Source organism: Protopterus annectens, chromosome 12.part0 (assembly GCF_019279795.1).
Source record: "Protopterus annectens isolate FY-2018-M chromosome 12.part0, PAN1.0, whole genome shotgun sequence".
Classification (NCBI taxonomy): Eukaryota; Metazoa; Chordata; order Ceratodontiformes; family Protopteridae; genus Protopterus; species Protopterus annectens.
In genome coordinates this window covers 415,233,812-415,249,912 of record NC_056746.1, presented here as the reverse complement: position 1 = coordinate 415,249,912, position 16,101 = coordinate 415,233,812, and the positions used below count along the sequence as shown (strand labels likewise).

General features: G+C 41.2%; 1 protein-coding gene across 1 annotated transcript in view; it reads left to right on the top strand.

Annotated features, from left to right (window-relative positions):
- Positions 1–16,101, top strand: part of CCHR12.PART0H7orf50 (chromosome chr12.part0 C7orf50 homolog) — a 1,151,581-nt gene that overhangs the window by 327,288 nt on the left and 808,192 nt on the right. The gene's annotated exons all lie outside the window — the stretch shown is intronic.

Below are 16,101 nucleotides of genomic sequence, written 5' to 3'. Positions count from 1 at the left end.
TCTTTTTTATACATTGTTGGATACGCGTATCGAATTTTAGTTCATCATCAGTAATTACTCCAAGTAGTTTGATATGGGGTTCAGGTTTGATGATGGTGTTAAGAGAGGTGATAGAGACAGAGGGTTTGTGCTGGGCGAGTATGTTAGAGAAGAGAAGGAGTTTCGTTTTTTTTCGATTTAGTATTAATTAGTTATCAGAGAGCCAGGTTTCAACAGAGGTGAAGGTTTGTGTGAGAGCTAGGAGTTCAGGGATGTTGTGGGCAGAGGTGATAAGGGTGGAGTCATTGACATATTGTAGAAGTGTAGAGATTTGAGTAGCAGAATGGTTTGTTTGTGAATATTTTCAACAGAAGGGAGCCTAGAATCGATACTTGGGGAACTACAGTATTTACAGGGAGGTATGGAGAGGGGACAGTTTGCCAGCAGATAGATAGCTGCCTGCCAGAGAGGTAGGTAGAGAACCAGTTGATGGAAGAGGAAGAGAGATGTAGATCAGAAAGTTTAGTAAGAAGTTTAGAGTGAGAGACAGTATCAAAGGCCTTTGAAAGATTAAGGAATAGATGGGAGACGAGCATGTTATTGTCATAGGCTTCAGCTGTTGTTTGAGTAAAGGAGAGTAATGTAGTTATGCTATGGTGGGTTATAAAGCCATGTTGGGTAGGAGTAAGGAGATTGTTGTTAAGAAGGTATTTGATTAACTGAGCTTGGATGCAGTTTTCTAAAATTTTAGAAACCGGGGGGACAGGATAGCAACGGGTCTAAAGTTAGAGGGATTGGTAGAGTTGCCACCTTTGTGAAGACATCTGGGACAAGGGCCTTAGAGATGGAATGATTAATAAGGATAAAGGATTAATAAGGATAGTGACAGGGTAGGCAATGGATTGTGCACCCTGTTTTTAGGAAGTGAGATGGTAGTTGGTCAACACAGGAGGAGCAAGGATTGGTTTTATTTAGAAGAGATTTAATAGTGGTAATTGGGACTGGTTGGAAAGAAAATATATTGGGAATAGTTTTGTTAAGAGGTGATAGAGGTGTTAGGTGAAATGTACTATTTTGTGTGAGCTTCTGGATAGTTTCTATGAAATAGTTGTTCAGGAGAGTGGTAGTTTCAGTGGCAGTGTTGTGTGGAAAGGGATTGGGAGTTGTGGGTTTACCTGGGTGGAGCAGTTTGTTGATGGAGGTCTGGAATTTTATTGGATTTTTGTGAGGGCTGCATTGGTTAGAGGAAAATAAGCTCTCTTATCTTTGATGACTAGTTTTTTGGTCTGGTTTCTGAGCTGTTTGTACTGAACTGAGCTCTTTGCGTGTCTGAAGTAAGGGAGGAGATTTATTTTTAACCCAGGATTTCCAGGTGCTATCTCGTTTGTGCATGATCAGCTGGGTTTGTTTTGTAAGCCAGAGAGCATAGTTGGATTTAATTCTTATTCATCTAGAAGAGGCAATAGAATCAAGAGTGTCAAGGAAAATCTTATTGAAAGGCTTTACAGCCTCATTGAGAGGGAGGTGGCATAGGAAGGACCAACTGATGCCCGATAGTTTAGAATTAAAAGTGTCTGGATCAAAATGGTGAGGTTCCAACATATTCTCTAAGTATGGTCTTTGGGAAAATGTTGGTTGAATCTATGAATAAAGGTTGGGGAGTGATCATTTAAAGAGTTTGAAAGTATGCCAGAGTTATGGTAATGGGAGCCAAGGTAAGAATCCAGTCAAAGGAAATGTCCCAAAGGGGAATTTTTGTTAGTTTTGGTGGGGGGTCAAAATGTGTTGGTGAAATCCATGGAGGTTGAGACTATGGGTAGGGGGATGAGGGGGACAGTTTAGACCAATCTCTGTTAACATCTCCAAGTATGATGGCTTCATAGGGGACATGTTGAGTGAGCCAGGAGAGAAAGTTCTCTAGGACTAGAATATTATTGCCAGGTGGACTGTACATAGGGACTATGGCAATTTTTTTGTGAGAGTTTAGGTGACAGTTAACAATAAGGATTTCTGCAGGTGAGAAATATGGAACAGAGATGGAGAGAGGGGATAGGTTTAGCCACCCCTCCTCACTTATTGGTTCTATCTGAGCAAAAGATATTGTAGCCTGGAGGTAAGATTTCCGAGTTAAGGGTGTGTGGTTTATACCAGGTTTCTGATAGAGTTAGGATGTGGGTGGATGTATTAGAAATCCAAGAGTGTAGTTCTGTTATTTTATTTACAATGCTTGAATATTTAGTGAGAAGATTTTTAGTGATTTAGGTGGGGGAGTGTTGTTATGAGGGGGTAGATGGGGGAGAGGTTAGTGTTGAGGTATTGTGCAAGCAAGGGGTAGGAGGTCCAGGGTTGGGGTGGATGTCCCCATCCAAGAGAAGTGTGTAAAAGAACGTGAGAATATAGAAGCATAGGTTCAGAGTAGAAGGATATCTAAGTTTCCGACTAGTGGGGAGAGATGAGCTAGAAAAAGTAGTAATTTTGAAGAGGTTAGACGGTGATATGGAGAAGAGTGATGACGAGACTAAATATGGGTGACAGAGTGGGTGTTGAGAGTATGAGGGAGAGTGGGAGAGAGGGGTTGAAGGCAAAGTGAAATATGGTAGGAGGTTATTAGACGAAGAAGAGAAAGAAGACAGAGATAGAGATGCCACATAATAGGAGGTAGAGTAGAAAGAGGGAATGAGTAGTAGATATGGCTGCTATTTAGTGATATAATGTTGAGAGTGGGATGGGACAGTTTAAGATGAGAGTAGGAGTATGTGGTAGGGAATGGATGTGACTAGGATGGGGATGAGGTAAGTAATGTGGCTACAGTGGGGAAGAGTGTAGAAGGAGTGGTTGTCAAGGAGAAAATATTATATTGGCTGATTGGGTGGAGGAGAGGAAGGGGTGTGGTGTAGAGAGTATAAATGTAATGACAGAGGTGGGTGGGAATGGGGGTAGGGTAGGGGAGAGGAGTGAGCCTGAACAGAGTGGGTTAGCATGAATTAAGAAAAAAAAAACAATCAGGTAGACTGAAATGATGGTAGTTTTCAGGTAAGTTCTACACTGCCTTACTGATATCACAGGTTTTGGGGGGAGAATATGTATATTACAAACAGCAGACACTTTTAGTCCTGGGCTTATATTAGTTTCCTTTTGCACCAGATAATAGGTTTTACTAAACTGAGATATGTTAGGAGTGCCGAGAGAATCTTAAGAGAGAATTATGTTAGGAGAACAAGAGAAGGGGGAAGGCTATGAACCAGGACTTGAAGAAAGCTGTAAAATGAGGAAAACAAACAACCCACTAGCCCAGGTCAGTACATAAAGGTGTCTGTTTATCTATGTGAACTCAAAAGCAGGTTTAATAGAGCATTGGGGAGGTAGAATATAAAATAAATGCAAAGCTTTGGGAAACTGTAAATGTTAGTTACAATAAATGGGAGAGTAAAATATAAGAATATAAAATAAATGTAATATATATGATAAATAAAATATAAGAATATGAAATAAATGCAAAGATTCGGAAAACTGTATATATTTGTTACAGTAAACGGGAGGAAAGGGGGGAAGGGGTCCAGTAGTATGCACAGCAAAATAATCAGTAGGAGTATCATAGACAGAAGATTGTAATAGACCTACACTGCTCACAGTCTTTTGATAAAAGTAGGAGTTGCAGTAACAACAGGAAAATATAGATCTGTAGCTAGATCTGTTTCTAAAATTTTCCACTCAAACTTCAGTCACTGTGAAGGAATAGCTCAGGATTTTGGGTATCATGGTTTCTGTCATTCTCGTGATACCCCTGGAAAGACTCCATATGAGAAAGATGCAATGATATCAGAAGTCTGTTTGGTTCCAGCACCAGCACCCTTTGTCTTTTTAAATCCCAGCTTTTGGGCTTGTCAGAAGATGTCATTTGGTGAAGATAACAGATATCTTTAAATCCAGATCTACCCTTCTGCTTCCCTGCTCCAAAGCAGTCACTCACCACAGACACCTGGGTGTTTCCTTGGGGATCAATTTCAGGAGGAATAAAAGTGCAAGGTGTGTGGGACACCAAGGACAGATGCAAGTACATAAATATCAAACAGATGCTTCCCTCGATCAAGGCACTCAACTCTGAATCATCTCTGATCCCCAGAACCCCTTCAAGTTGTTAAAGACAATATTGCAGTAATGTGGTACATCACAAGCAGGGGGGAACAGAGTCATTCCTCCTTTGTAAACTAGCCATGTTAGCTTGGAATATAACTTCACAGCACAATATCCCTTTACAGGCATTCTGCATTCCATCAGAGCAAATCTGTGTGGCAGAGAAGCTGACTATGACCAGGGCAGACTCTCACAAATGGAAACTAGATCAGGGTGTCTTCCAAGATCTGATTTATCTATGGGGAGTTTCTCAATAGACCTTTTTGCTTCCTCTCTAAACTATCAACTAGCAATATTCTGTTCCAGGACTCCATGCAAGAAGGCCTGGAAGACAGATGCAGTTTTGTTTTCTTTTTTTTCTTTTCCTTGGACAGGAATATTAATATATGCTTTTCCATCATATCTACTAATATCCAGGGTAGTTCTGGAGATTCAGATGTAATCCCACAAGATCATTGTGGTGATTCCCTTCTGGCCCAGGTTACAGTGGATCTGATGTTGTCAGTCTTAATCTAGTCTTGACTGATGGGTTACAGTTCTGACCCTCGGAACCGATCCCACCATTGCATAGCTCGTGCCAGCCAAAACATCTCTCCAGCTACAAGTCTACACATAATTCCCCACTCCAGATTACCTTAGATCTAGTTTGCCGCTTTTGTGAATCAGACATGTCAGCCAGTCATCTCTCATAGCTATGTATTTTCTAAATTTCTTATATTTTTTTCTAACTAAATTTCAGTTAATTTTTCTAACTGTTGCTTTATAGTTCCTATTGTCGAGTGTTTGGTCTACCCTGATTGTGTATTTTTCTTTCTTACTGTAGTAATTTTCCCCCTACCATCACTGGTAGTTCTCTTCTATTTCTTTCCCTTGTAGTAACTTTTCTGCCAGTGTTGGTAGACTTTCCCTCTCTATTTCTTTAGTGTGTGTGTGTGTTTCACAGTTGTTATAGTTATGCCAGAAAAGCCAAAATCTTCAACCACAGGATTCAAACAATGTACTGAATGTGGCAGAAAAATGCCAAACTCAGTCATGATAAATGCATTTATTGTTTGGGTGTGCCTCACTTGAGTGTGGATTGTACGATTTGCCAGGGTTTTAGTACTAGAATCCTGGCTGAGCGAAAGAATACGTCAATTCTCAAAGGGTTCCTTAAGGCCCCTTTCAAGGAAGCCTTGTCCAGGGCCGACCAGTCTCCTCCGGCCTCAGGCTCTAAGTCTTCTCAATCGGTGCCATCATCCCATTTGGCACCGACTGTTAAGAAGCACAAACATCCCTCTGAGGGTTCCTCCTCAGAACCAAAATTCAAGGTTCCAAAACTGTTGGAATGGTCAGAGTCTTTGGCACCAAACAGTTCTTCAATTCCTTCTACTCCAGTTATGTCTACGTTTAACAGCCTTAGTTCTACAGCTCTGACCATCTCTATGGCTCCAACTTTGGTACCAGATGTTTCACCCTTGGTGCAACAGACAGTACTGAAACACGCCATAATTTTGGAACCCTGGTCTACTTACTCAACTTCATTGGATCCCTTCCTTGGACAATTGCTCAGACCATTCCTAGAGAGACCAGAGTCTCCTTCAGGCCTTTCAATGCTCTCCACCAGAAGTCTTTTGGAACTGAATGATGTTAGGTTGGTGGACCAGATCTTGGCAGCCTGGGGTCTTTCCTCTTCTTTTCAACCCACTCTCTCTACTGGAGCAGCTGTTTTTTCCCTGAGTACACCCAATTAATCTCCTCCTCTAACCTCAGTGCAGGTTTTAGAGCTTTTGGCTCCATCCATCCAGGTTCCTACTGCACCTTTGCCCTCAGTACTGGGTCTGGCTCTGGCCCCCTCTGGGCCATCGGCACCACTGGGTCCCCAGGACCGCTTCTTCACTGTTGAGCATGGAGGGTTTGTGTCGGTTCCGAGCATTTCTACAGAGCTGTCAGTATCCTTTATGGCTACGGCAATGGTGGACTCTTCCTTGGTTCCGGTCTGCCAGGTGGGACTCTTGGGGCAGGGTGTGACCCTAGTTCCAAATTTGTCAGTCTTGGTTCCAGGCTTCTATCCCTCTTCAGGGGGTCCTGCCTTTCAGGCTATGGAAAGGTCTTTGGCCACTGTTTCTTCTTATGTGGCTCCTGGGTTATGGAAAAGGCTTTGGCCACCGCTTCTTCTTATGTGGCTCCTGGGTTATTTGAATCCCCCCTTGAGGCCCCAGGCTGTTGAGTTCAGGCACCAACCTTTACCCCTGGACAGCACACATCACAGTTGCAAGACTTACCTTTTAAGCATGCCCCTTCTTCCGAGTCCTCCTCAGATGTTCCAACTGAGGAGCCCCCTCAGAAGACATCATGCAAGAGGAAGCACACAGATTCTCTGGTAGAATCCATCACAGAGGACGTGAATTTCAATGAAGATGAGGGTTCCCCATGATCACCCCTGGAAGACATCTCCTTTGGAGACATTCTGGAGATCCTGAAGTAGAGGGGTGGTTGGAAGCCCAAAGACCCATCCTCAGAGGAATCTGTGTACTTGCAGGCCTTTGGTGCATGCCCATCTACCTCCTGGGTTACCCCGCCCACTGATGATTTAATTAAGCTAATTGCTATTTGGGCTTGGAAGGCTCCTGATGCTGTGGGACCAGTCTCCCTCAGACCTGATAAAATACTTACTGCTCCAGAGAGCCAACCCCACTGGACTAAGGGCTTGGTAGTAGATGCCATGGTAGTAGCAGCAGCCACTAAGAAAAAACTTACCGAGGAAAGTTCTGCTGCCCACCCCCCCAAACCAAGAGTCCAGGGTGAAGGGCAGATTTGGGAAGCTGGTCTATGCATCATTGATCTTCTCCTTCAGGTCCTTGAACTTCTTGGCACATTTTGCTAGACTGCAAAAGGATCTGATCAAGGAGCTGTCAGATACCCAGGTGGGAGCTGTGGCTAAGGGAGTCCAGGAAAAGATAACCTCCCAACTAGCTACACTGGTTAGGTATTGAACTCATCCATGAGGCTCATTGCACATGCAGCTGAAGGGGGAAAAAGGACAGCAGCTTCAGGCATTGCAATATGGAGACACACTTGGATGTGCCTGTTTGAGTTTGCAGAACCATTCAAATTTTCCTTTGTCACTGCCCCCTTTGATAGGTCCTGCTTGTTTGATCACAAAGTTAAGGGACCTCTGTCCAGGTGTGAGAAGGATGAAAAGGCTTTGTCTGCTGTGGGCGTACATTTTTCCACTCCTCAATGATCCTGTTCCAGGAATCAAAGGAGTGGTAAAATCTGGTTCAAGAAATCCCAGAAGCCTTTTCAGGACACGAGTGGCTCGGACTCCCCTTGGGACAGAGGGGGGAGTTACAGTGGAAGACACCATCGCAGAGGTAGGAGTGGTCTGCAGAATCAAGGTTCCAGAGACTCATTCTCAGATCAACCTTATCAGTGCTTCTGAAGGGAGGCCCGATTGCTTACCTCTGGAGGCAGTTGGGGGAGGATTTTCCTTGCACCCAAACGCCTGGTGACACATAATCACTGATGCTTGGATGCTAAGGATAATTACCAGAGGTTATCTAATTCCATTCACCCTTTATCCGAGAACCCCTGCAAGACTCTCTGATGTTCCACCCAGTCAAGGAGTTCAAGCAGCAGTAGAAGTGCAAAAGTTGCAAGAAAAAAGTCATCCAAGAAGTCCCACCAGACCAGTAAGGATTCGTTTTTTACTCAAGACTTTTTTTAGTGCCAATAGAAAACAGGGGACTGAAGACCAATTTTGAATCTTAGTATCCTAAACAAGTGTGGTCCACCAAGCAAAATTCCGGATTGTCACAATTCAGTCTATTCTCCCTTTCTTAGAGAAAGATGATTGACTTTCAATACATTTATTACCACATAAAAGTGGGCAAACTCTCTAGAAAGTTTTTCCACTTCTGAATGGGAGCCAGCCATTTCCAGTAAAGGGTACTGCCCTTTGGTCTCAACACAGCACCAGGGTGTTCACCAAATGTATGGCAGCGGTCACAGGTCACTTGAAGCTGTACAGATTCTGAGTGTTTCCTTACCTAGACAACTGGCTTTTCTCCGCTCCCTCCAGGTATCTACTGCAACAGACTATGAACTTCATACTGGACCTGTCCTGCCAATTGGGCATATCAGTAAACACTGCGAAATCCCAGTTAACTTCCACCCAAGAAATGGAATTCATCAGAGCTCATCTCAACACTTCTTCATGCATTGCGTTGCTTTGCCTTCACAGGTTGCAGAAGATACAGATGCAAGTTCATCCTCTACTGTGCTGAGACAAGATATCTATTCAACTGATTTTACAAGACCTGGGCTCCTTGACAGCTGTTATCACATTAGTCCCACTAGCAAGTTTTCACATGAGACTTCAATGGCTGTTAGCAAACCAATGGTCAATTCTAACTCATCCCATGGACCACTTAATTTTCATTTACAGCCGAAGCAAGAGCGATCTGACCTGGTGGATCCATTTGAAGGCAATTCTTTGAGGTTGTCCCTTTGTCTTCCCCCAGCCCAAGGCCATAGTGACCACGGAGGCTTCTCAGATGGGGTGGGGAGGGCATTATCTAGGGAAGACAGTCTAAGGCACTTGATCCCCTTCTGAGGCCAACCTGCATATCAGTATACCAACAAACAGTGGTGAACCAAATCCTACCGACTGTGTCAAGAAGCCCTTCGAGTGTGTCAGTGGGCTATATCTTCCAACCACTTTCTGATAGCAATGCACATCCTGGGGACTTCCAACATAATTGCAGACAATTTGAGCAGATACATCCTCCTGCCTCACAAGTGGTCTCTGAACTCCAGAGTAGCAAAGATCTTTCTTCATTGGGGCCAGCCTTGTTGTGACCTGTTCTCCTCACCCCTGAACAACAAGTGCAGAAGCTACTTTGCCCTAATTCCCCCTCAGAGGAAGTCACCTAGAGACGGTCTTCTACATGATTGGCCCCAGGGTCTACTCTGTGCCCCCCCCCCATTCCTCTGATTCTGTTATTTCTCAAGGAAGCATCTCATTTGAGTAGCAAAGTGATTCTCATTGCTCTGTATTGGCCTCGACAAATATGGTTTCCCTTCCTTTGGCCTCATCTGCTTTGCGGCCCATGGATTCTGGACCCAATTCTGGATCTTCTGTCCCATCCCCAGGGACTAGTATATCCCAGTCTTCAGACTCTCAAGCTGACAGCTTGGTTCCTCCACTATACATTCTCCCGGGCAACATATTTTGTTGGCATTTCATAAACAATCCACCAGAATACTCTACTTAAGCAAGTGGAAGAGATTCTCTATTTGGGCCTCTGACAATGGATTAGACCATTTTTCAATGACCGTAAACAAAATTTGGAATTTCTAGCTGCTATTTTTAATAAAGGATCCCTTGGTTCTATAGTCAAAGTAATTTTAGCAGAAATTTTGAATTTTTGTTTCGGATTTGGAGACCACCCTTTGATTTCCCACAGACTTTGCAAGGTTTTTCTGAAGGGTACTATACACTTAAAGCCCCCTTGTAAAGATCCTCTCCCACCTTGGGATTGGATTCTAGTACTGCAGTCACTAACAACACCACCATTTGAGCCAGCAGCTTCCTATGATTTAAAGTTCCTTTCCTGGAAGACATTACTTCTGGTAGCTGTCACTTCTACGAGACAAGTCTCCGAATAACAAGCTCTATGTTCTAAAGCCCCTTACTTAATTTTCCATAAGGACAGAATGTCACTCAGGACAAATCCAACCTTTCTGCCCAAGGTGATCTCTGATGTTAATATCAATCAGTCTATAGACTTATCTGTATTCTTCCCAAGTTATTCTAACAAAGGAGAGTACTGATTTCATCTTCTGGACTTACATAGGCAATTACAGTTCTACCTAGATAGAACAAAACAATTTAGATGATCTGATCAATTGTTTGTATCCTTCGCCAGTGCAACTATAGGAAGACTAGTGTCCAAGGTAACTCTCTCTCTAGGTGGTTGAGAGAATGTATATCTTTCATATACAAGAACTTGAATATAACTCTCCCAAAACCAGTCAAGGCACATTCTGCTAGATCAGTGGCAACTTCTGCCGTCTTACATTCCAAAGCTTGCATGTCAGAAATTTTCGCGTTGCAACTTGGTCTAAGCCTCATACCTTTGTTGTGCATTACAAATTGGATATGGTCTCCAGGGGGAAGGCATCCTTTGGTTCTATGGTGCTCAGAAATAGCCTCCCATAAGCCTTTTCAGGATACAAGGTAGCTGGGGATTATGTCCCATCAGTCAAGAATAGATGAAAATTGACATCATCAGATAAAGAGGGTATGTCTTACCATAACATTCCATCTGTGTTGCCAGTCTTCATCTGTTCTTGCGTGCCTCCTACCTTCCCCCTCCTTCAGTTTTCTGATGGAGTGATATTCTGTCCAGGATTCTTATTGTTTTGGTTGCCTTGGACAAGGCTTCTGACTTCTGTTATACTATTCTTCTGTCTTTTGCAAACTCAATCTGAAGTAATCTGGAGAGGGGAATTATGAGTAGACTTGCAGCTGGAGAGATTTTTTTGGCTGGCACGAGCTATGCAACAGCCTGATTTGTTCCGAGGGTTGGAACCATAACCTTTTATTCAAGACTAGATGAAGATCGACAACACAGATGGAACGTTATGTTAAGACATAACTTCTTTTTTTTTTCTTGCCCCTTCTTTTGGAAAATATCAGGGGCAATTACCACAGGCTTCCTACTCGCACAAGAACATGGGTGTTTGATGCAGCCCCAAGATCAGTAACTTTAGTTGACTAACTGGATGCAAGGGCGCAGGTGCATGGAGGTGCACTTGCACCCCCATGGAACCAGGCTGGCTGAGAAATTTATTTTAATTAAAAAAAAAAAAAAGTATTTTCCTCTTTAAGAGCGCCCTTTGCATCCCATCCAGTCGCACAGATGCAACAGGTGTTAGTGACCTGTTTTCGTCTTCTGTGTCTGTGAGACTCAGGGGGGGCTGCTACTAATGTGTCAAGTGTAGGTGCATTTCATTCAATGTGCTCTGGTACCTAGAGCGGGTTTTCTGTTCTTGGAAATAAAAAATCCCAACCTGCGTATTGCACAGCTCAAGTTCTTGTTAACCGTGTCAGCAGGATGTAAAAGTGAAGACAAAGTACAAAGTTAATGGAAGCTGTTAAAGAAGACAGTGAGTGTTCTAATTTGCGGAAAGATCCTATCTGCATAGTCATGAGGCCTGACCGGAGCCTGCCATTTGAGTAAAGTGTGCATGCTTGTCTGGGGAGTTTAATGACAGCTTGGGGCCAACGACAGGGTGAGAGATGGGCAGTTGTGAGAAAGGGTACAAGCTCTGGGCATTTTAAAATCATATTTGTGTAAAATAAATGCAGTTATGCATTGTTAATGTTGACATGTAGTCTGCTAGCTTTTTAATTTGTGTAAGTTATTCATTACTTGATCTTTCAAGAAAGGACATTAAACTATCCCAACTGATCGCTTCTATGTGTTGTTGGTGAAGGATATGTAAATTAAGAAACATGAATAGCTTAAAATGTATTTTATGCATATTCCACTTTTGCTCAGTGTACTTTAAGATGTTTGCTTACTTTTAAAATAAGTACTGTTAAACTAAGCACAGCCATGGAATATCTGACTAAAGGTGTTGGAGGTATGTGTAGTTTTTTTTATGGAGATAGCAAGGCAGGAAGGGCAGTACTCTGTAAACTGCATTACGTTTCACTTGATAGTGACATATGGATGGTGTTTACAAAATAACACTGCTGGGTGAGATTCTGGTTACTTCCGAAACAAATCACATGTAAGCTTTAGGTCATTGTATGAAGTAAAAACTAATTAAATGCATAAATCTAGTAATTTACTGTAGCTTTTCCACTTTTGAATTGTCTGTCTTTTTTTTTTGGTACTATTAGTGGTTGAATAAGTTAGCTCTTATTTATAGTGGTTAAAATGATTAGGTGATGCAGACATTAACGTATGCATCTGAATATATCATAAAACTGGTTTTCTGATTAAACATATATATAATCTACTTGTGTGCTTACCTTGTCTGTAAAGGAAGTGCTTTGAGATTTCCATTACTATAGTGACCTTATGCATTTTTCCTGACTATAGCTACAAACAAGACATTTTCAGTGTGTCTCATCGCTAACATGTCTTTTGTAGGGTGTATGTGTAACATGCGTGGAAGGCCTAAAAGTGTACAAGTACTGACCACTCAATGCTATTTATGCATTTTTAAGTATTCTTTAAATGCAGTAAAAATGCTGCTCTCTTGGTCCATTTATAGCTTTGAGTGGTGGATTTTAATTTCTGTACTTGCGCTATATTAGAATTTGTGTTGTAGGCCGTGTACACTGCTTTTTGTATTTATTCCTTTTAACAACCTAGATTGTTACATCAGTTAAAATTCAGTGCAAATTGTACTACAGCTTTTAAGGCTGTTACATGTTTCCAACTCTGTTCTGTGGTACTGCTGTTGAAACTTTTATGTGAGGCTAGAGCATAGTAGCACTGATGAATGCTTAACACAGAGGATTACGATTGGATTTTGGATAATAACTAGCTTGCTATTTGAGGCATGTACCCTATGGCATATACCTCCCTAAGCATCTAAAGCAATGTGAGAGCTCTCAATGTTTTCTCTCTAAAAAGATGTCAGGTCTGAGTACCCTTAGCCATTCTGATAGACTAAATGCTTTGCCCCTCTTTTCAATATCATACAGACTCCTGAGGAGTGATTTCAGCTTAGACTTCTATACTACAAATGACACAGCCCTGTTTGAACTCCTTCACTTAAAGACAACTAGTGGTAAAGCAAACACCTGCTCTACAGAGAGGGAGGTGTGTGTAAGAGGGAGGTAGGTCATACCTCACAATTATCCAGATTTTTGCCTCATATTTTCGCTTTGTTTCTCATAAACTTGTGTTTTTTCTTGCAAATCACTAAGGATTGAAGTCAAAATATTGGCAGACATTTGAGTTTTAGGCTTCATATCCTCAGAAAATGCATACTAATAGTTCATAGTTCATAGTTTAGTACTAGGCTAACTGCCCTTGGGAGCCATTGTAAGCCTAGCCAATTATCCCTTGTGAGACTCAAACCCTGTACCCTGTGTTTGTAAGGCAAACACCTTAACCATTAGGCCACACCTCCCAACTAACAAAACTTGTTCTTCTATCCACTTTCTATGGAGGTAGGGTATGTTTGTGTGTGTGTCATACCTTAGAACTGTAAAGATTTTCACAGAATATCCAAATGTTTGCCTCATATTTTTGGTCTGCTCCTCATAAAAATAATTTTTTTTGACAAATCACTGGGATAAGCTAAGGATTAAAGTTGCTAAATAATGACATTTGTTTGAGCTTCAGACTTCATCCTTTAGAAAACGCATTCTAACACAAATCCTGTTATTGCAGCAACTTTCTAAATGGGTCCCTAGTTTTGAGCCCTTCTCCCAACATTATAACAGGCTTTGTCCAGATTTCTTGTGCTAAGAGATTGAAAGGTAGTGTGAGTGCGTGTGTGTATGTATGTATAAGAGTGAGGTAGCATACCTCTCAGCTGTCCAGGTTTTTGCCTCATATTTCCCCTAAAAGGATTGAAGTTGCTAAATAATAACAGACATTTGAGTTTTAGACGTCATATCTTTTAGAAAAATGCATACTAACAAATTCTGTTATTTTTAGCAATTTTCTAAGTTCATGAAGGCAATATTTATAATCTATCCCTGTTTGTTTATTTTAGGCTTTGTCCAGATTTCTTGCACTAAGATGAGGGAGGTGTGTGTGAGAGAGAGAGTGAAATGCCTTAGTTAGAGTTAGCAGGTGGAATTTATTTTCAAGTGCATTTTTAAGGAATTGTGAGCTTCAAGGGAAGAAAAATTTACTGCTGCTCATGCTAAGTTTGCTTAATATGTACAACTGTTTTGTTCAGCAAATGGTATCACTATTGTCATATAGAATTTTAAAGCAGTGTTAGTAGCACAGCAGGTAGCATACTTGCATCTTGATGTAGAAGGCAATAGAATAGGTTCTACTTCCACAGCATGTAGATTTGTATTTTAAGGAGATGGGGTGTTGCAGTCCTGAGTATATCCCCCTTTGGAGGAAATGCCTAATAACTATGAACCTGTTTTTCAGCTTGCCACCCATTCCCTATTGCAATATACTAGCTTACCATTTTTTTAATGTAGCATGGGCAATTTATTCTTTAAGGGCAGTAGGCAATGAATTAGTAGATGAAACACTGAAAATAAAGTTGTTTTCTAGCAGCAACCTCTTGATTAGTTTCAGATCTCTTTAATGTGGATTTATTCAGATAACATTTACTTCTGCAGGGATTGTGCATACTGACTGACATTGGTGGATTGTAATGACAGAAGTTTAAGTGGCCTTTTATGGTTGAAATGTTCTGAATTGGGCAGTTTGTCATTATTGGTTCATATGTTTTGTTTCATTGCTTGCTGGAAAAACATTCAAAACTATAAATTTAAAACACACTAACAAGTGGTGCTGTATTATAGAAGGGATATAATTAAATTATTTTATATTATAATTAAAACAATCTGTATATATTATAATCATATGTATAATCATATGTATAAATATGTACACTTCTTATGCATGGCTAATCTGGTTTATCACAGTAACAGGAAGGATACTGTAATGTCTGTGTCAAGAAATGAGGTCTAAAGCTTTTAGTTAAGCATATAATGAAGTTGTTCACATCACTGATAACAGATCCAGTTTCATATAACTAAGGGTCAACCACACAAATGAAGAAAACACCCAGAATTTCCCTCGCCCGCTCAGTAAAACTAATCTTGAAAAAAGAATTAATAATGTGCATAATATATTAGGGCTATTGAAATTATCTTTAAAAAGATTACTTGCAACTGTGTCAATGTTGGGATTATAAAGAAATGCTTGATTAAGCATTAATTAAAAGATGTGCATAATTTAGTGACTGCACACAGTTTAAGTTAAATACAGCTATAATGTGCCATACATTCAGAGCACAGAATGCCAGCTTTTATTTAAACAGCAACTTGTGTTATTGAGAGCTAATCTTGGAAGCCAAGTAACACTAGTGTTATAAACTAATCTGTTTAAATCTGTATAATCTGAACACGCTTATGGCACTCAGTTTAGTGTCCTACATGAGAAATACTGAGCTAATGAACACTATTCCCTAGTAGTTGTTTCTAAGTCACTTATAAATAAATAAAACAAGGGAAAGTATTTTGAGATAAAACAAATACCTTGTCTTTATGGTAGGTAAAAAGGAAAACTCTGTTAGTACCCAAGTAAATAAAATGATTATTAGCAATGAATGAGAAATTATTCCAGTATAGAGAACTGAACAGCCAAGCCTTCTTGATCAGATTTCAAAAGGTTGGCAGCTGAAAGTTCCCTTGATTTAGTTGCAATGTACATGGAGTATGTAAAAAAACTCATCATGGATTCCTAATTAAATCTAGATGTCTGTAATCACTTATAGAAGTAAAGCATAAAACAGTATGCACACTGAGAATTTTGAACAGTGTTTATGGCAACTGGGGAGAAGTAGTCAAGTAGTGGGATCCTGTAAAGGCTGCGTGGGGGGTGTGTGGGGCTGCATGGGCAGAGGGGGTGGGGCTGAGTGGGCAGAGGGGGTGGGGCTGCATGGGCGAGGCTCTGGGTTTGCACCCCCCTGCAAAAAATCCTGCGGGCTCCCTTGCCTGGATGATAGAGTCTTAATTCCTTTTAGGTGCCTGTTTACTGAGGACATGCAGGTACAACTGGAGGTGAGAAAGCCTGCTATCAAAAATCATATATTAACAAATGGAAAATGTTTTCTAGTTTGTGCCAACAACATAAGCAGCTCCCATTCAGGACTAGTTCTTTTCTGGTTTTACAGTATTTGTATGAACTACTATTCTATGGTCTTTCTTATTCCTCTATCAAGGTATATTTATTGATAATTTCACTATGTCTGCCCATGAATCCCCCTCTTTCAATG